This window comes from Stenella coeruleoalba, assembly GCF_951394435.1.
Source record: "Stenella coeruleoalba genome assembly, chromosome: 4".
NCBI lineage: Eukaryota > Metazoa > Chordata > Mammalia > Artiodactyla > Delphinidae > Stenella > Stenella coeruleoalba.
The window spans coordinates 146637164-146659239 of record NC_137149.1 but is presented as its reverse complement, the minus strand read 5'-3'; the positions used below and the strand labels follow the sequence as shown (position 1 = coordinate 146659239).

The 22076-nt window shown below is 43.9% G+C and overlaps 1 long non-coding RNA gene across 1 annotated transcript; it reads left to right on the top strand.

The window, feature by feature from the left end:
- The first annotated feature begins 1229 nt into the window (after positions 1 to 1229).
- LOC307185693 lies at positions 1230 to 18742 on the top strand. The gene is made up of 5 exons (XR_013828148.1): positions 1230 to 1288; positions 2431 to 2554; positions 14045 to 14107; positions 17723 to 18022; positions 18514 to 18742. It is a non-coding gene; the product is annotated as an uncharacterized lncRNA (long non-coding RNA).
- Positions 18743 to 22076: the final 3334 nt, after the last annotated feature.

Below are 22076 nucleotides of genomic sequence, written 5' to 3'. Positions count from 1 at the left end.
CCAAACTCTAACAATACTTGTCAGTCACTGCCATCTCCTAGAAATGCCTGTGCGACCGGGAAATGCTGGTGGAATTCACATCCTGGGGGTGGACCTTTGACCAAGGGGAGATCAGAATCCCCTTTCCACTTCCGCAAGATAACGCTACTGACCTCAGATGCATTTTGCCCCACAGGTGCGGCAAGGAGCTGCACACAGCAGTGGTCAACTCAACAACACCGTCGCACGGGCTCCCCTCCCTTCCCTGTTTCCTCCTCCCGCCCCTCCCTTCTGCTCCCTGATACAGCAATAATAGAATAATAGTGCACAAGGACTTCCCTGCCTCAGGCTCTGCTTTACTGGAGAACCCACTTAAGGCATCCTCATTTCCACCTATCAAAACCCTCACCACTTATTCAGCCATCTTATTTTTATTTATTTATTTATTTTTTTGCGGTACGCGGGCCTCTCACCGCTGTGGCCTCTCCCGTTGCGGAGCACAGGCTCCGGACGCGCAGGCTCAGCGGCCATGGCTCACGGGCCCAGCCGCTCCGCGGCATATGAGATCCTCCCGGACCGGGGCACGAACCCGTGTCCCCTGCATCGGCAGGCGGACTCTCAACCACTGCGCCACCAGGGAAGCTCCCCAGCTGCTCTTTTAATAACGAAGGGGTTCTCCGGGACTCAGCCCCTTCTTTAATGGCTCACACCCTCCCTCTGGTGGTAGTTTCCTGCAACCGCAGATTATTTCCTCGTGATGCACGGAAATGCTGAGTGTAAGCCCTGATGTACTGAATTAACTTCGCCGTGTAAACTCCAAGACCTGCTGTTCTCAAAGTAAAATGATAAATACATACCCCCAATATACCAGAAGTTCCGCTTTCCTGAGGAACTGAACAATTAAAGTGGCTTTGCTTGGTTACAAGCGAGGGTGTGGAGAGGGGGAGGGTGCAGTACAGTCTAGTTTGATTTTGGACAGTGAGAATTTAAGAGGAGAGGGATTTGGAGAAGTATGTGAAAGCGCATGTAAAGCATTGTGTACCTGTGAGCTTATCTGCGTTAAAGTTAGCCTGACAGTCAATGTGGTTTGCTTGTTAACTTTTTTCTAATCATACTTGGGCCTATGTCTCTCTCATTTTTCTTCCCTGCTAATAGACAACGAATGTCCATCACTATTTGCGCATTGTTCTTTCACATGCTGAAATTTCTAATTAAATTTTTCCTGTTTCTTACTAGGTATACTGGGCATAGAATCGATTTCCAATGCCTTTATTTCATTCATTCACCACACGTGCCGTAACTCTTCCAGGTATGTTAACATTTTTTATGAAGCAAAGGCTATATACTCAACCATTTATTACACGAAGATATTTTAAATTTCTCTTTCTTTTCTAAACACATCATCACAATATAATACTCATCGCATTTTAAAACTTAAACTCTACTTTTCTGAATACAATTTGGGGTGTTAATATTATATGTCTATCTTAAGGACAGTTTATTCCACAAGAAACTGATCTGTCCCAGATGTCTGGTTTCTGGTCTACCTTGCTGCTTGCCGATAATCTTGCTGCCAGTCTAAGTAGATCTTTTATTGGTTCTGAATCTGTGGTGAGGAAGACACTGGGCTGATAACAGAACTTCTTTCCCTTGAATTGTGGTGGCTGGTCTCCCTTTCTGAAAATAAGTGATATTGTATATACATCTTGGGACAATGCACAAAGACAATCTTTTATATTTGAAAGGTGATGTGAAAAGTCATTTGTAAAAAAAAAAAAAATCAGGTCTGAGTAAACAGTAAAAAAATTGACAAGGAAATGCACAATGTGTCAACAGGAAAGAGGGTTGTAGAAATAGGATTGAATGTCAGGGAAAGGGTATGGAAAAGGAAGACTTCCGATACCTACATTGTATAATATTTAAACTGTACAAATACTTTGGTTCATTTTTACTTTTAGCTTTTTAAAAATTGGAATACAGTTGATTTACAATGTTGTATTAGTTTCAGGTGTACCGCAAAGTGATTCAGTTAGACACATACGTGTATATACTCTTTGTTTTTGGAGATTCTTTTACTTTGGTGTTTTTTACTTTTTATTTATTTTCAAAATGATGTTTAAGAAAAGGAATGAATGAAAACAATATTCCAAGATCCAGGTAACTTCCATGTTAACACTGGGGGGGAGGAGTTTTGTGGGGACCATCAGATCTAGAAGGAGTCAGGGGTGCAGTCCCACTTGTTGGTGGGTCGGCGATGGCATTCCCTCTACGGACCCTCCCGCGGGGGTTGCGGGTGATTGCAGAGGCTTAGGGCAGCTGAACTGCGCAGCACCTCCCCACGCAGCCGAGGTTGGAAGCAACCTTCCGCACGACACACTCCCCGTCAGTCTCCCCTCCTCTCCCAGCTCTTCTCCCTAACTTTGGTCGAGCAGACTCCTTCTCATCCTTCAGGTCTCAGCCTAAACCTTGCTCTCTCGTGGAAGATGTGCCAATGTCTACCTCCCAACCTAAATCAGATCCGCCGACTGCTCATCATCGTGGTGTTTTTTCACGGTGCTGCCGGCAGCTTGAATAGGTATGTTTATTTGTCTCTCCCATATTGTAAGCTCCACAGTGGAAAAGCCCCTATCCGTCTGACTTAGCACCGGATTCCTCACCCAGCACTACGTCTGTCCCAAAGCCACGCTCAATAATATGTTGAATAAATGAAGAGTAGCCGTATCTCTGAGATTGTTGAATGGTTCACGAGTGTAGTTTCCATTCCCTGCCTTTAAGTGCCGCTTTTGAAATTCTCATCTGAATCCATTTTGCAATTACATCATTATCCTTTCTACAAGAGAAACGTCCTGCTTATCCTCAGCACTGATAGATGCTTCATGGTCAGTGTGTATCAAAGGCTTCCCTAAGAATATAAAATACGACCCGGAAGACATTGTGCTGAGAGTGTTATCAACACAGTAATTCCTACAATAGGTATTTGCTGACAGGCTCATATTTTCAAACCATCCCTTTCATCTCATTGTTTCCCTGCTCAAGAACATACAATGACTTGCCCTTGGGCAATCATATTAAATCATAAGATGCAAAGTGGGAGGCCAGGTAAACGTCCCAGCTGCCTCACTTCTCTCTGATAAATGAAGGGGTTCTGGATCCAGGGAGGTCCAGGGGTTCATCTGGATAGTGGAGGGGCCGCTCTTAGCCTGTCTCGTCTGTTTACCTTCTCAGGCTGTCCCTATTCCAATGCTTCTCATCTGCCTGATTTTATTTGCCCTCGCACCTCCTACGCGCTGGGCAGTCTGGTTCCTTGACTGAAATACTTACTTCCTCACCCAGGTGACTAAGCCCGTGTTAGGTCTTTGTTATTTCTGCGGCGACCTCCTGTTTGGGCTCCCTCGCCAGTCTTTTCTTGTTCCCATATAAACTTTTCTAGAAGCAGAGCTCTGGCACGTCCCTTCCCTGCTGGAAAATGTGGACATTGCCTAACGCCCAGACTCCTTAGCCTCACGATCTGATCTCACAACTTTTCTCTTTTAGTTTTCTCGTATTCCCTTTCCAAAACTCTTTGCTCTTAGCCTAGCCAAGCAAAAATGATTCTGTGTTTGTCATGCATATCCTGTGACAGATTATTCTAAAATATGATCCCCTTTCTTATGAATTCACTATGTCAGGAATTCTTAGCCCCACGCTCACTAGCCTTTTATGTGTCCTTTGCGTGTCCAAATCCTACCATTTTTTAAAGTCAAGATATTTATCTTTTTGCTTTTTAGTTGTAGGAGTTCACATGTTTTGGAGATTAACTCCTTATCAGATATATGGTTTGCACATATGTTCTCTCATTCTGTATGTTGCCTTTTTATTTTGTTGATGATTTTTTTTTTTTGCTGTGCAGAAGCTTTTTCATTTGACATCATCCTACTTGTTGATTTTTGCTTTTGTTGCTTGTGCTTTTGGTGTCATATCCAAGAAATCATTGCCCAGACCAATGTCAAGAAGATTCTCCCTATGTTTTTTTCTAGTAGTTTTACATTTTCAGGTCCTACATTTGGATCTTTAATTCATTTTGAGTTGATATTTGTGTCTGGTGTAAGATAAGTGTCTACTTTCATTCCTCTGCATGTAGATATCCACTTTCCAAGCACCATCTGTGGAAGAGACTATTGTTTTTCCATTGTGCATCCTTGGCACCCTTGTTAATTATCAATTGACCATATATGTACAGGTTCATTTCTGGGCTCTCTAGTTCCATTGGCCTATATGTCTGTTTTTATGCCATACCATACTGTTTTGATTATTGTAGCTTTGTAATGTATTTTGAAACAAAGGATGCCTCCAGCTTTGTCCTTTTTGCTTAAAATTGCTTTGGCTATTCAGAGTCTTTCATGGTGTGATTTTTAGGATTGCTTTTTCTATTTCTGTAAAGAATGTCATTGGAATTTTAATACAGATGGCACTGAATTTGTAGATTGCTTTGGATGATATGGAAATTTTAACAATATCTAGTCTTTCAATCCATGAACACATGATATCTTTCCATTTATTTAGGTCTTCTTTAATTTCTTTCATCCATGTTTTATAGTTTTCAGTGTACAAATCTTTCACCTCCATAGTTAAGTTTGTTCCTAAGTATTTTATTCTTTTTTGATGTTATTGTAAATGGAATTGTTTTCTTAATTTCTTTTTTGGATAATTTGTTTTTAGTGAAAAGAAATGCAGCTGATTTTTTTCTGTTCATCTTGTATCCCAAAACTTAGCTGAATTCACTTATTAGTTTTAATAGGTTTTTTTTGTGTGTGGCCTTTTTAGAGTTATCTACATATAAGATCATGTCCTCTGTAGAGATAATTTTACTTCTTCCTTTCTTATTTAGATGCCTTTTATTCCCGTTTCTTGCTTAATTGCACTGGCCAGTACTATATTGAATAGAAGTGGTGAGAATAGGCATTCTTGTCTTGTTCTGACATTAGAGGAAAAGTACTATAGACTGAATGTTTGTGTCCCCAAATTCATATGTTCATTACTTTGAATTCTTTTTCAGGTAGGCTGCCTATTTCCTCTTCATTTATTTGGTCTTGTGGGTTTTTACCTTGTTCCTTCATCTGCAACATATTTCTCTGTTGTCTCATTTTGTCTGACTTACTGAGTTTGTGATCTCCTATCCACAGGCTGCAGAGTCGTGGTTCCTCTTGTTTCTGTTGACTGCTCGCTGGTGGGTGAGGTTGGTCCTGGGCCTCGTGTAGGCTTTGTGGTGGAAGGGACTAGTGCCTGCAGTCTGATGGATGGAGCTGAGTTTTTTCCCTCTGATGGGCAGGGCTGTATCAGGTGGTGTGTTTTGGGGTGTCTGTGAGCTTAGTATGACTTTAGGCAGCCTGTCTGCTGATAGGTGGGGCTGTGATACTGTCTTGCTGGTTGTTTGGTGTGAAGTGTCCAGCACTGGAGCCTGCAGGCAGTTGGGTGGAGCCAGGTCTTAGTGTTGAGATGGGGCCCTCTGGGAGAGTGCATGACAGTTAATATTCCCTGGGCCTGGGAGTTCTCTGGTGGTCCAGCATCCTGGACTCAGTGCTCCCACCCCGAGTGCCCAGGCCTGACCCCTGGCCCAGGAACCAAGAGTCTGCAAGCTGTGTAGCATGGCCAAAGAAAGAAAAAGAAAAAAAAAAAAAAAGAAAAGAAAGAAATAGACAAACAAAACTCAAGACAATTAGCAAAAACTAAAACAAACAAACAGCAACAATAACAAGGCACAAAAAAAGAAAACAGACAACACCCAAGACAAATGATAAAAACAAAGCCAAATTAACAGAAATAAAGAAACAGACAAACAAAAAACTAAACAAGACAAAAAAACCCAAAGAAAACTAAAAACAAGAGAACAACTAAACAAAGAACCCCAAAATGAAAACAATCAATAAAGACTAAACTAACAAAAATAAAAAACAAAGCAAAAACAGAAGGCAAGCTATGAAAAAGCAAAGGAAACATAAACCACAGAAAAACAATCAAAAAACAAAAACAACAAAAACCCACACACAAAAAAACAAAGAGCAAGAACAGGAAAAAGCCACAAAACAACAAAAAAGTAAAAATAGGAAATATATTACAGAATTTAAAAAGGAATAAATAAATAACAAATTGAAAATAATAAAAGCAACAACAACTGAACAAAATGAAAGAAACAAAATAAAGAATAACAGTAGTAAGAATCTTTTCCTGGGGCCTCCGCTGCCAGTGTCCTTGTCCTCACAGTGAGCCACGGCCAGCCCCCGCCTCCCCAGGAGGCCCTCCAATGTCTCTAGGTTGGTGTCTGGACCTGCTGTGGGCACGGTGGGGGCTGCTCAGACTGTGACGTGGCCCAACCCCCACGTGTACTTGCCCCCAGAGTCCACTGCTGCTGAGGCTAGACGAGACTTGGTTGTGAGGGCACTCACCGTCCAGTCAGATGTTCCACGGATGCAGGGTTTACCAAGCCAGTCTCGGGGATTTAATCCACGGCGTGTGCAGCTGCAGGGAGAGATTTCCGTCCCTCTTCCTTAGTCGCGCTGCCCCAGGGGCTCTGCTTCGGTGTTGACCCCACCTCTGCATGTGCGCCACTCTCAGGTGTCTGTTCCACGCCCAGGCGAGAAGCAGCATAAGCAGCGGCTGACTGGGGCACGCTTACACGCTCAGGTTGGGCAGGGGTACGGCGGCCACGAGGGGTGTGTGTGCGAGTTGCTGCAGTGGTGGGGACTATCAGGCAGTTGTGACAGACCGGGGCGCACTTGCTCTGGTGGGAGTCCCTCCCAGTGCCCACGGAGGCTGAAGAGGCCAGTGGGTGGGGAAGGGGGCTGTGGTGGCGGCCCACCCCTTGCGAGCCACTCAACAGTGATGCCTTGCCTCTGTGGTGTCCCAGGCTGCTTCCGCAAACTTTCCTGACTGTGGAGCTCCTTACTCCTGTCCCTTCAGGCTGCCTCTTCACAGCCAGCAGCTGTCCCCTCCCTGGGTCCACACTCCACACCCCACTTTCCAGCACCCAGTCCCCCTCCGCACCGGGAGACTCATGACACAGGCTGGGGTGTGCAGTGCTGCAGCACAGACCATGTGTACAGTTCTTACTCTGTCCTGTCTTCCACAGACCATCTCCTGCACTCCCCTCCAATCTCCTGAAGGTCCCTTTCTGTCCCAGCTGATTCCCCTGCTGTGAGGGGTTTCTCTGAGCGCGGGGACCTCCCCTCACCTTCAGCTCCCCACCAGGGCTGCTGGTCCCTCCCCGATTCCTCTTTTCTTGTTTCTTTCTTTCATCCTACCCAGTGGCGAGGGGATTTTTCTTGTCCTTTTAGGTGTCTGAAGTCTTCCACTAATGTTCAGCAGGTGCTCTGTGAGAACTGTTCCATTTGTAGACGTGCTCCTGATGTACTTGTGAGGAGAGACGAATTCCACGTCCTCCTATTCCACCATCTTGACTTCTCCCCCTCAGTACGCTGCAGATATATAACAAATGTTTGTTGAGTGAGCAAATGAGCTAAACATCGGATCTGATTACTTTTTCACTGAAATACGTTGTCTGATCTAATTAGATACACTGACTCTTTGACTTTTGTTATTCTGTTAACCCAACTGGGGACGCAGCAAGAGGAAGCAGTGTTTTCTGTTTATCTGAATGATGTTTGTTTGGTGGATTCTTGCTTTACTTAAACAAACATTTCTGAGGACGCCTGCTGTTGTTTCCTAGCAGTGAAAATCAATCAACCAGAAGAGCAATACATGTTCAGTTTTGGAACAATAAGACAAACACTCTTAGTTTGTCATTGTTCTTAAGAAACAGATTTCAATTGAGAAGCAAGTCACTTGGGTACATAAGATTGCTTTAGCTTCTAGTAAAATAATGGAACAAGTGCTTTGTAGGAAAAACAACCTGCTCACTTAAGTGTTGTAAGGGACATGAAATATGGACAAATCAACAGTCTATAATTACGAGAAACTCATGTGATTGCTTTTCCAAAAACAATTCAATTACTGAAGTCGTAGTCGAAAGAAATGGAACAGATGTTTGATCTAGTACCTCATAAAATATTTTACTTAGCCACATATGAATGGATTAAAATTGATTTTCATGGATGTCAATTCAGGAGCCACTGTGCTGTGTAGCTGAACCCCAAATTACCCAGGAGATTCATTTTTCAACAGCTCTCTGTCACTTGGAATGGGGAAAGTTATGGAAAATTGGAGAGAGGAATTAGCAGCCAAGGTTTGAAAACCATATACTGCTGATAGGAATATTTAGAATCTAGGAGCTTAAATAGTGTTTTAAACATATATGCTTAATATTTACTCAATAGAGCTTATTACTAAATAGACAGGTTTAACCCTCCTTACTAAAGGTAAGTCTAATCCCGCCACCCTCCTACTCTGAATGTGAATGGACTTAGTGACTTTCTTCTCAACCAGAAAATGTAGCAGGAGTTATGGTGAATGGCTTCCAAGGCCACGTCATCCAAGATAGTGCTTCTGCCTTGCTTATGCTTGAGTCACTCACCCAAGGGGAAGCCAGCCACGGTTGCGTTAGGACACTCAAGAGACCCGACGGAGAAGTCCTTTTGTGAGGAACGGAAGCCTCCTGCCAACAGTTTGCACAAACTCACCAGCTCTATAAGTGAACCTCAGTCAAATCTAATTTCAGACAAACTCTCAGAGAACTTTAGGTGACTGCAGCTCCAGGTGAAACGTGACTAAAACCTCATGAGAAACCCTGAGCCAGAACAACCCAGGTAAGTTACTCTTGAATTCCTGACCCACAGAAACTGCAAGACAATGAATGTTTACTGTTTTAAATGGCTGAATTTTGAAGTAATTCGTTATGCAGCAGTAAGAAGTCACAAAAGTCTAGTTTTCCACTAATTTCCATTTATACTTAGAAATGGCCCGAGAGCTTACCTTACATTATATTACATTTAACTAGATTTTTCACTACTTCTTTTTAGGTTTGGAGGCCAGTTTCCTCAGATGAGGGCAGAGATTCTCCCTGTATCTCTCTGACAGAGACTGTGTGTTGGGGGGTGAGGTGTTGGTGGTGGGAGAGAGAGAGAGAGAGAATATGTTAGAGACAAAGAGGGGTTAAGTGGAAGAAAAATAATGCTCTTGAGTGGAATGTGGTGAAAGATGAAATGTGTACACAAGGGACAGAGTAGATTTGTTAGCAGTACGTTCAGGACATAAAATCCAGGGCCGCTCCCCTGAGTGCTACGTCACTGATTAATTTCATATTGTGCTCAGTAGTTTACGCATCAGTTGGAACAGGCTGACACCTTGATGACATGTAACTGACTTTGACCTTCGTGAAAGATAGTGATTAAGAGACCAGGCTTGGGACCCAGACTGCCTGGGTTTCCTTCCCTGCTCTGCCACCTACCAGGTATGTGATTGTTACCCAGTCCAAGCTTGTACTGCTTGCTACACAGCAGGCCAATAAAACCAGAAATGAGGTGCTGGGACAAGGAAGAGCAACCTTATTCAGAAGGCCAGTAGACCCAGTAGATGGTGGACCACCATCCCAAAGAATCGTCTTGGCTGAGTTAGAATTCAAGCTGCTGCTTCTTTTTTTTTTTTTCGGAGCACAGGCTCAGCGGCCATGGCTCACGGGCCCAGCCGCTCCGTGGCATGCGGGATCCTCCCGGACCGGGGCACGAACCCGTGTCCCCTGCATCGGCAGGCGGACTCTCAACCATGGCACCACCAGAGAAGCCCCCCAAGCTTCTTTTTTTTCATTTTAACATCTCTATTGGAGTACAATTGCTTTACAATGGTGTGTTAGTTTCTGCTTTATAACAAAGTGAATCAGATATACATATACATATATCCCCATATCTCCTCCCTCTTGCGTCTCCCTCCCACCCTCCCTATCCCACCCCTCCAGGCGGTCACAAAGCACCGAGCTGATCTCCCTGTGCTATGCGGCTGCTTCCCACTAGCTATCTACCTTATGTTTGGTACTGTATATATGTCCATGCCTCTCTCTCGCTTTGTCACCGTTTACCCTTCCCCCTCCCCATAGCCTCAAGTCCATTCTCTAGTAAGTCTGTGTCTTTATTCCTGTTTCACCCCTAGGTTTTTCATAACATTTTTTTTCTTAAATTCCATATATATGTGTTAGCATACAGTATTTGTCTCTCTCTTTCTGACTTCACTCTGTATGACAGACTCTAGGTCTATCCACCTCATTACCAATAGCTCAATTTCGTTTCTTTTTATGGCTGAGTAATATTCCATTGTATATATGTGCCACATCTTCTTTATCCATTCATCTGATGATGGACACTTAGGTTGTTTCCATCTCTGGGCTATTGTAAATAGAGCTGCAATGAACATTGTGGTCCGTGTCTCTTTTTGAATTATGGTTTTCTCAGGGTATATGCCCAGTAGTGGGATTGCTGGGTCATATGGTAGTTCTACTTGTAGTTTTTTAAGGAACCTCCATACTGTTCTCCACAGTGGCTGTATCAATTTACATTCCCACCAACAGTGCAAGAGTGTTCCCTTTTCTCCACACCCTCTCCAGCATTTATTGTTTCTAGATTTTTTGATGATGGCCATTCTGACTGGTGTGAGATGATATCTCATTGTAGTTTTGATTTGCATTTCTCTCATGATTAGTGATGTTGAGCATTCTTTCATGTGTTTGTTGGCAATCTGTATATCTTCTTTGGAGAAATGTCTATTTAGGTCTTCTGCCCATTTTTGGATTGGGTTGTTTGTTTTTTTGTTATTAAGCTGCATGAGCTGCTTATAAATTTTGGAGATTAATCCTTTGTCAGTTGCTTCATTTGCAAATATTTTCTCCCAATCTGAGGGTTGAAACTCAGGAAACTTACTTATTTCCTTCACGTATCTGATCTACTCAACCATGTGATGGTCTTCATCTTCAGACACCTTGCTGTCTGGGCTGTTCAACCCTGTCACAGTAAAAGCACACTCACTAGGGACTAGGAGTTGGAGAAGGACTTAGAAAATTGTTTGACACCTGAAAAACATGGCTCCAGAATAGGAAAAACAATCTGATTGGAAACCTTCTTGTCCTCAATTCATCGGCTGTACTGGATTTGTTTTTCTTGGGTCAGACCTTCAGACTTCTACCAGAAATCGTTCCTTTGGGGAAACCAGGCCTTCCCAGCAACTCAGGAAAGTAGACCGGCAGCGGCCACGGGTAGACGGCGGGCTCCGTCCCCAAGAGCGACTCCAGCCTCAGCTCCAGCTTCTCCCCCATGTCTTCGCGCGCGCGGCCCCCGCACCGCGCTAGTCTGGCGCTTGGGGGAGGGGCGCGGCGCCGCCGGCGGGGGCGGGGCAGACGGGCAGGCGGGAGGCTGAGGGGAGGGGGCCTGGCCTGGGCCTCAGCTGCCGCCGCCGCGCTCCCGTCCGGCCCCCGGCTCCCGCTTTGTGGTCACAGGCCCGGGGCCCCCAGCGCTGCTGCGAACTCGGGCCGGCGTGAGGCGAGCACAGTGAGCCGGGGGCCGGACTGAAACACTCCCGGCGCGCGCGGCCCGCCTCGTGGACTCGCCCCCCGAAGCTTCTTTTAAGCTAAAAGGAGAGGCAGTAAAATCAAACATTTCCTGGTTCCGGCCGACTCCAGAGAAGATGTGTGAATTTCTTTTTTCCTGCAGCCATTCACAGGTGGGCCTGGTCAGGGTGTTTCCTGTGAGCTAAACAAAGGTATTTTAGCTTCATGCTCATTATCTGGGAGGCAGGTGTCCCAGAGATGGGCCACTATGTATAATTTAAGCTTATAGGCAACATCCCTTTAGTGATGAACTTGCAGTAGAACATAAAGGTTCTTCCCTATTACATGACCTTGAAAAAGTTATTTAACCTCTTTGAACCTCAGTTTCCTTATCTTTGAAATTGGATAGATAATCAGAGTATCTACTTCAGAAGGCTGCTATAAGGGTTATAAAAGCCAAGATTTGTGAAGAGCTCAGACTGTCTGCTGTCTGTGGTAAATTCTGCACGAACATCTACCCACACATACATATAAATTCACAAAGACCTGATACTTTTCTAGCTATGTCATTGGCCAACGTTCGTGACCACGGACAATCCCGTAACTTCTTTAGCTACTTTTTAGTCCTTATTTATACAGTAAAGGGGTTGGACTGAGCTCCATTCTAGCTGTGCAAGCCTGTGATTCTATCTCGGTGTTTGGAACCAGTAGTGGAGACGTGAAGACTATCATGGAGATAATGATTGGAGTTCACACTAAATCATCTACAGAAGTGGGTGGAGATGACTCAACTGCCTTTCCACTCACCCGGTATTTGAAGGCACAGGATGGTCTGCAGGTGACCTCAGATTCAGGAGCTTATCTACCTAGGCATCTGCCAGATAAAAGGAACAGACAATGGCATCAACCATAAGATACTTTTACACTAAAAGTGAAAACTTGATGATACAGACTTTGTAAAGCCTGGCCATAGGTAAGATGAGGAAACAGCTGTACCTTAGTCAGAAGAAGAAAACAGCCAAAGCCTTAAAACAGCACTGACACTTAGCCACTGTCCAGGCTGAGTCAGGTGCGCCACCAATACGGACTGTCCAGCAGACTTCCACTGATGCCCTCAGGTGATATTCCAGATGGTGTCCTCAGGTGATGCCCTCAGGTGATACTCTAGATGATGTCCTCGGGTGATGCCCTCAAGGAAAAAACTGTAAAATGAAGGAACGAGCAGGGTTTGTTTTCTTTTTTATTAAGGTAAATTCCACGATATTTGGAGAATTCTCATCTTGTGAAACTGAACAAAGTTTAAATTCTCAAGTTGGGTGGAAAAAGAGATACATCCAGAGACCACACCATTTCACTGCAAAAAAGAACAATGTACCTTATAATGTATACCTTAAATCGAGTCAGAGTATCTTTAGGATTCTTAAAATATTTTTCAATTTTTATTCTCCCTTTATTCTTTGGTTGAAATCAGAGGTATGTTTTGAGTATGACCTTAGCTCTTGCTGGTGAATTTGAGCTCCTTGCAAAGAAAAGAACATTGCTGAAAGAGCCATAAATAAACAGGAAGTCAGTGTAAATTTGCAAATGTTTCCTCCAAGCTCTAAGGGTCCCTGCAGTATTGGAAAATGGAACAAAAGGAACAGTTAAAAGACAGAAAGAACATCAACAAAAAATGAGAACTTCAAGGGAAAATACACAGAGAAGCAGAAATATTTAGTTAAATTAACATCGACTGAAAGGGTCAAGATGTTGTAAGAACCACATAAAGTAACGAGATCTTTGAGAGAGAAAAAGCCATGCCAATAAGTAAAAAGGAGAGTTGTGATAAGACTTTCAATGGATAAAGCTATGAATTTACTGTTTTCTAAACAGGCTGATTTTCAAACCCAGGCAAGGTCTTTACTATTAGAAAGTCCTGAAGACTTTTTAAAAAGCCTGGGGTATTGTATTCACTTTGAGGCATTTCACTGCCAGGTTGAAGGCAAACAGAGATGAGAATTCAGAGGAAAGAAAAAATACAACAAAAGTATTTCCGCGTCTGTGGAGGATTGGCCTTTCAAGAGAAAGTACTAATAAATAGAAGAAATAATAGCTTGGTTTGCAAAGTCTAAAGAGAGGGAGGTGATATGCTATACGTGCCTAAAATTTAACAGAGGAAAATCACAAGGCAACAGGCAACGCCTCGTTCAAATCCCATAAACGTATTTAGTTATCAGTACGATTCTTCCATTCACGTTAGGGTCTGGACATCTATGCGTGAGTATTTGTGTATACGGAACATTTGTACACATGCACACACACACATCCATGTAGCCAATGAGTATCCAATCTTCTTTTCCTTTTGACCTCTGAGACTACTGAAAATGTCGCCGCTCGTATTTCCTCCAAAGAGACTTAAGGGACCTACGTCATTGTCTGAGCTAAAGTTTGCCCATCTCAGCTCTGGCTAAAGTGAGCTGCTATTAGTTTCCATAAGAGTATACAGTACAATCCTTTTAAAGGTGTAGCTTTGTTCACAGTGAGTTATTGGAGGGGGATTGCTGGTCATTACGATACTAAGGTAATTAAGTATATGCTATCGCTTTTTCTCTCACTGTACAACAGAGGAGAATCTCAGTAGAAGACACTGACCTCCACTGAAATAAATCATTGAACACATACGAGCAGGTAAGAGGCTCAAAATATACAGATTTAATGTTGTTGCAGCTAACCTATGGCGGTATTCTATTTTCTCTTTATTACCCATTCTCTTCCCTGCCCTATTTCAAGTCTTTTACACGGTAGGTGCACTAAACAAAACATTATTCAATAGAAAAACGCCAATGGCTTTACAGACAGAAAGGTCCAGGGAGGCTAGGCTGCTGACTTCTGAAATGCTGGGATGTTTTTAGCCTCATTTGTAATCCTTTCTGCTGCGTAAGCCGTAGATTACCTTGCTCTACGGTTGGGTAGCTATAGATGTTCCATCGATGGGAGCAACCGCGCGAGGCTCAGCAAATGTTTTGTGCCGCCAGCTGGGCTTCAAAACGTGTCAGTCCCCGTGTCTGTTGCCGACTGGTATTTTTCAAGAAAATATAAAAATTGTCATCTCCTCTGTCAGCATGAGATCACTGAATCGTTAAGATTCACCAGCACAGAGATGTTTTCCTTTGCTGTGAATTTCACCATTTTATGGGGAGCGGTTTTCAAAACCCTGAGTTTAATGCGATGAAAATGACATTTATAGCACGACAGGTATTCATAGAAGCTATCACAACTAAACAAAGGTGAACCGAGCAGTTCCAGCCGGATGACTGAATTTAACTAGAAACAAGATGAGGGAAGGCGGCAACATCTCCCAGTGACCAGCAGGGGTCACTCGACAACCAGAAAACGAATAGAAGGCGCGTGCGTTCCGGCGGCTGAACGGCCGGGCCGAACATGCTCACATGCGAGGTAGCAGGATGTCCTCCGGGGACACACAGAACCCACTCAAAACCCTCACTCAAAACCGAAAAACAGAAATGCACTTCTCAGAAAGGACGTTTTCCTCTGGATAAAAGGGGCAAACCTTGGGCCCAACTCTGGGGCCCTGCATGGAGTCGGTGGAACTGGGGTCCACGAGGATGGAAGAGACAGAAGGGGAGAAACTCTTTGCTACGTCGGATGCCATCGATCCGACTTCAGAGACGCAAACCAGAGAGCCCAGCCTCCAGCTAGGCTGCCTTTGCCACGTTCAAGCGCAGAACATTAAAAACGATTCCTGACCCCTTGTGTTTCAAAGGTTTTTGTAAAATGCATTTTTAAAACATTAAAAAAAAAGTTCAGATGGCCGGGTTTTTTAACAATGATTCTTCTCTTCTTGCCGCTGCTCTGTAGTCTCTTGCTCTTCCACGTCTGCCGTAAACACAGGTGTGTCCTCATTGATGCTTTGTCTTTGGATTCCTGAATCATTCTCTGAGGGACCTTCAAGGGGATGGATTCGTCGTAAAGGCAGCAGGGAACTTTCCTGCGAATGTGCTCTATTTGCCTCTGCCCTGAGCGCTCACTGACTCTGTGAATGTCTGATAACCCACAAAGGGGCCCTCTGATGTGGACAGCACTTTAAGGATGAGGGTAAAACTGGGCTTCACAGAGCCCAGGTTTGGTAGATGTATGCTCCCAGCACCCGTGCTGTTTGACTATAAATCTCAGGCCAGAGGACATAAAGGAACTTAAAACTCAACCGTTCCTATCACCTGTCTGATGCTCAGATTCCTTCCACGGCACCTCGGTCAGCTGGTGGCCTTGCCGGGGCTGCACGTTACCGTGATGGGGACCCCTGGGTCTTTCTACGTCTCCACCTGTAAGAGATGCCTTACGGCTGGCTGGAAAAAAACTCTGTGCCTACAGGGTCAATAAAGGAAGACTGATTTCTCTTCCCCTGACGGTACTTCCCACATTTGAAGGGCGTTATTCTGAATTTCCCATGTGTTAGCGTTCTCCAGAGAAACAGACCCATAGGAGATTTCCTGTAAGAATTGGCTCACGTGATTACGGAGGCTGAGAAGGTCCACGATCTGTCGTCTGCCAGCTTAGAACCAGGAAAGCTGGTGGTGTGGTTCAGTCTGAGCTGAAGGCCTGAGACCCTGGGAAGCTGGTGGTGGTGTGAGTTCCAGTCCAAGCCTAAAAGCTCAAGAATCAGGGGCGGACGGTATAGGTCTTGGAGTCTGAAGGCCGATATCTGAGGGCAGGGAAGATGGATGGCTCGGAGAGAGCGAATCAGCCCTTCCTGCCCCTTTGTCTTCCATCCAGGCCCTCAATAGATTAGATGTCATCCACCCACAACACCTAATGGTGAGGATGATACTCCTTCCTCAGTCTACTGATTCTAAAGCCAGGTCTGGCCTCTGTACCCCGACACATTGAATCTCGGAGACAGAGTTTTGGGTGAAGTAGAAAAGAATTGCTTTATTGCTTTGCCAGGCAAAGTGGGACACAGTGGGCTAATGCCATCAAAACATTAATGTTAACATTAAACATTAAAACATTGTTGACACACCCAGAAACAATGTTTTACCAACTATCTGGGTATCTCTTAGCCCAGTCAATTTGACACATAAAATTAACCACCACACTCTGAGTCTCCTCTCTTAAATGCATTGCAATCTCTCAGAGGTCTTTTGATTTTTTAAGCGTGGTATCATTTTCAATCCTTCCTCCATCTGAATGACCCTCATGGTCACCACCATACATGTGGTCCCCAGAGTGGATCTGAGGTCAGCATACAGCAGGTCTGTCATCTCTGTTTTCAAGATACTATGTTTCTATTGATGCCTGTTTTCTAAGAAACCCTTGGATTGCTTTTTTTTTTTTTTCCCTCCTGCTTCTTGTGTATTTTCTCTTTACTTCCCAGAAATGATGCTTTATTTCTGGGTCCTTATAACCAGATAAAAAAACACACAACAATATGATGAAAAATAACTTAGTGATGGCATGTAACGAAAGGCAAAAATGTTTTATTTTTCCAGCCGTGCCGCACGACCTGTGAGATCGTAGTTCCCCCACCAGGGATGGTACTCGTGCCTGCTGCAGTTGAAGCACAGAGTCTTGACCACTGGACCCCCAGGGAAGTCCCAAGGCAAAAATGTTTTAGTAAACATTAGGCTCAGTGGTATTCAATGGTAGGATTCCACCTCTGAAACATTCCTTGACTTTTCTTATAACACCTGTGCTAACGGTGCTTTACAAATTATGGTGCACACACTAGGCTTGGTTGAAGTAATAAAGTTTAGGAAATTAACACGAAATTCCTGGCCAGTTACCTCTATGCTTTTATAAAACTCATATTTAAATAACTTTAGATGTATAGATTATGAAAATAACATGCTAAAGCCTTTGCCTTCTTAGGAACAATTTACAAGTATGATTTAGAGAAACTATTCAGCTATTCCAAGAGAGTGTTTTGAACAAGTTGGAAAACAGAATTAAACACCATGTCATGCAAAGTGGTGACTGAGTAAATGTTTCTTTTTTCTCCCTCAGGGACTCTAGAGCATTACGAATATATGCAAACAATCTGAACTGAGGCCGCCTAAGATGTCAATTCAAAGTTATTAGAGTCATTTTATAGGCATTAAAAAAAACACCTGGCGTTATATTTTCATTCTCAAATTTCATAAGTGGACAAAATCTATTTACACATGGTTGCACCCAGATGACGTTAATTTTTAATGTGGTTAAACTCCATTTGAACGTATGCCAAGATAGAAGCCATGATTAGCTTATCTTGAAAATGACCACTTCATTCTTCCCCATTATCAGATAACCTCTGGTGGAGAGAGAACTGTCGTAAAGTCTTCCTGTCTGAGCTCTTGAATGGTCATAACACTGAAGCTCCGAGCCTGACCTCTAGATCTCATGCTGACCCATTGCGAATCAGACCTTCTTCAGGACTTGAATTGAAAGCTATTGAGCCAATGCTTGGAGGAGTCATTATAGAGCTTAACGCACAGAGCAAAAGAAGGTGGAGAATACAATTTAAGAAAATTTTCCTGCTGGTCAAGAAAAGGACCTTCCTGACATGAGAAGATCAAAAGAGAAGGACAGAAGGGATAGAAGCAGGTGAGGCCTGAATTTCTCAGAAGGAATCCAGTACCGTAGCTCTTTGGGTCTCAAACAAGACTGTCTATGTGATGGTCAAAACCGAAGATAAGTTGAGGGACATCCAAACAAAATAGAGATCTGTGTCCACATGAAATCCAGAGAAGAGAGAGCCTTACCAGGTGCCTCATACCACATGGGCAGCTTTAGAAGAAGAAGAACAAAAAGATGTGTGTTCTGAAGTAGTGAAGGTCTCACAAAATTGCACAGTTCCTGAGGTGGTGCAGAGGGGTCATTTGTGCTGTTGACAGGTCTGGGGAGGGGGATAGGGGTGTGGGGTAGAGAGGGAACAGGTCTGAGGTCCAGGCCAATGGGACATTATGAGACACGGCCTAATCAGAGACCAGGAGAGAACTTGGAGTAGCTCAGAAGTTACAAATGCAGATACTAACAGGGGCTGGTGTGTAGCTAGGATGAGCCAGTTGGCTTGCCCCGTCTTCCTCCTTCTGCAGCCCTGAGTCCAGTCTGGGAAGGAGGATGGGTGAGCCTCCTGGAGGGTGAGACAGCGTATGGAGCAGAGGCAGCCTCCAGCTGAGGCCCCGAGACCAAACTGCCTGTCTACACAAGGCGTGAGAGTGAGGCCATCTTGGACCATCCAGCCTCAGCAGAGCCATCAGCTGACCACAGAGATTAGCCCCGCTGGTCCAGACTAGAGGAACTGCCCAGCTAACCCAGAGGATGGTGAGTAATAACAAATGACCACACATATATTTAAGTACTGAGAAGCTCCCTTCACTGTCTCATAGACCAGAGCAAGAGTCACCTGTGTTTCAAGTTGTGTTCATTTGCCTGTTAAGACAAGGGCTGGAGATACACTGACCGTGTGTCCACTTTATCTTCCTGGTCTTGACTATGCCAATTTAATCAAAATCCTCGATCTACAATATTGCCTTTTACTTAAGGAAAGGAATGTTAGTGTGGTTTATATAAAGCATTAAATAAAGAATATTTAGCACTTCTCACATTTTATAGATGATCTTTAAGATCAGAGGCTTTTAAAATTCACTGTGACAGGGTATGTGAGCAAAATTTGTTAAAAAACAAAATAAAACAAAGCAAAAAAATAATAAATAACGTGAGAAGTAACAAAAGCTTGGTAATTTAACAAAGACCCTTTATTATTATCCTCATGTTTCATAAGTGGAAAAAATCTATTTGCACATTGTTTTAATATAACATTACCCTGATGATATTGATTTAATTAAATTAATTTATTTATATGATTTTTTATTGAAGTACAGTTGATTTACAATGTTGTGTTAGGTTCAGGTGTACAGAAAAGTGATTCAGTTATACATATGATGATATTAATTTTAACATAGCTAAACTCTATTTAAATTTGGGTCAAGATAAAAGCAGCAATTTAGTCTTAGAAATGACCACTTTCAGCCTTCACCACATTGGACAGGTTCAAACCTTACAAAAATGAAGTGAATCATATATATTGATGAAGTATTTATTTGCTGAAATTTGAAGGACACTCAGAGCAACCTGATAGTTCAAACTTACGTTTACCTCTGGTCTGCTCTGGAGTCTAGAATTCCACAGTTTTAAGGATTACTTCCTGACGGTGAAAACATCTCAGATTTTCCCCACAGTTAAAGAGCTCGAGAGAAGCCTCAGAGATTGTCCAACCTAGAGGGTGCCGACCGGTCATTCCCAGGCCACTTTTGGCCGACAGCTGTGTTGTTTTTGGCCTCCACGGAGCTGGCTCACAAATTTTAGAAGTTTGAATTAGTTACACTGCCAAATTTTTGGAAATTGGATAATTACATAGAAAATCTGCATATCCAGATTCTCTTGACAAAATGTGGAGGTGTGTCCACACTGAGCACGCAGGACAGCTGTCTACTGAAGCTGAATACTGGTGGGAACTGGCGAGGTCCCTAAGGAGACCGCCTCTGCCCGCTACCTGACACCCGGTTTGCACGGCTCATCCACAGGACACACTCAGCCTCCATAGGCATGTGAATGCATAACCTCTGATCTACTCCCATGACTTAACTTTTTAGACAAGCAAACGTAGGTTCAGATAAAAGTGACATTGTCGTCAGCCAGCGATGGACTTAAAACTATGGTATAAGGATAAAGTGCTATCACCTGTGGGGCTGATGTTAGCTCTCCTTCCCACCCAGCAGCTGGCTGAGGGGAGAGTTAGTTGCCTTTGAACAGATGTGAGCAGCACGGAAGAGTCGGGGATTGTCCAAGACAGCAAGGCTGGAGGGCAGCTCGGGGACCCCAGCGTCAGTGTCAGACCCTCCGTGGTTAGAGGGTGGGGGGCCCCAGAAGGCAAAGCGAGAGCTAGACGATGTGGAGGGTGAGGGAAGCAAATACCTCTTGCTTCCTTAGGTTTGTCCCCACCCGCCATGTTGGGCTTACTGTCTTCACTGGGAAAACATTGTGCTACTGACAATGTTGACAGACTAGAATTTGTGAAAGTCTCTCAAAAACACAAGAGAGACTGTGAGTTTCCAGCTAATCTCACTGATGGCCAAGTTTTTTTTTTTTTTAATTTTATTGGCATATAGTTGATTTACAATGTTGTGTTAATCTCTGCTGTACAGCAAAGTGATTCAGTTATACATATATATATTCTTTTTCATTATGGTTTATCACAGGATATTGAATATAGTTCCCTGTGCTATACAATAGGACTTGGTTGTTTATCCATTCTGTATATACTAGTTTGCACCTGCTAACCCCAAACTCCCAGTCCCCCACCCCCTCCCCCTTGGCAACCACAAGTCTGTTCTCTATGTCTGTGAGTCTCTTTCTGTTTCGCAGGTAAGTTCATTTGTGTCATATTTTAGATTCCACATATAAGTGATATCATATGGTATTTGTCTTTCACTTTCTGACTTACTTCATTTAGTATGATCATCTCTAGGTCCAACTGATGACCAAGTCTTGATAAAAAAAAATATGCTTCCTGAAAGTTCTTTAAAAAGATGTTTAAAGTTCTAAATACTTCCTAGAAATCTGTCTTCCCCAATACCCAGTCATTAGCCAAGTTCCATCTCACAAGCGTCTCTTGAATGTCAGCTTTCTCCAGTTTTTTTTTTGCGGTACACGGGCCTCTCACTGTTGTGGCCTCTCCCGCTGCAGAGCACAGGCTCCGGACGCGCAGGCTCAGCGGCCATGGCTCACGGGCCCAGCCGCTCCACGGCATGTGGGATCTTCCTGGACCGGGGCACGAACCCGCGTCCCCTTCATCGGCAGGTGGACTCTCAACCACTGCGCCACCAGGGAACCCCACAGTCACTTTTAATTCCTGGAATGAGCCTCGATCTCTACAACCTCCTGAATTTTGCACATACAGTGTTTTCCCTGCCTGGAATACCTATTTCCCAACTGTTATGGACTGAATGTTTGCATCCCCCCAAATTAACATGTTGAAACCCTAAGCCCTGATGCGATGGTATTTGGAGGTGGAGGTTTGGGGAGGTCATTGGGATTAGATTAGGTCATGAGCGTAGGGTCCTCGTGAAGGAATTCATGCACTTACAAAAAGAGGACAAGACATGAGATCTCCTCCCTCTGTGCACCCACCAAGGAAGGCCAAGGGGGGCTGTGAGCAGGAAGGGGGTCCCTCAGTGGACCAGGCTGGCTTGCTGACCTTGGACTTGCAGCCTCCAGAGCTGTGGGACATGTTTCTTCTTTAAGTCATCTAGTCTATGGTCCTCTGTTATACCCTGAACAGACACAGACACAAGCCTATCTGCTTCAATTCTCTCCATCCGTCAAGTTTTATCTGATAGGTTGTTCCCCTGAGATGTTTTTATGACTTCCTGAGACTGGGTTGGTTACTCTTCGTAAGAGTCTCCACAACACCTTGCATTCACTTTCGCACGGTTACTTCGCTATATCGTAAAATCTTACTTACTGTTCTGTATCTTCTACTCGGCCAGAAGCTCTGTCAGGGTGGGGGTTGTGTCTGGCTGGTTCACAGTTTCTCCTTAGCTTTTAGAAGGTGGTAACAAATATGGAAAAATTAATAAATATTGGCTGGATAAAT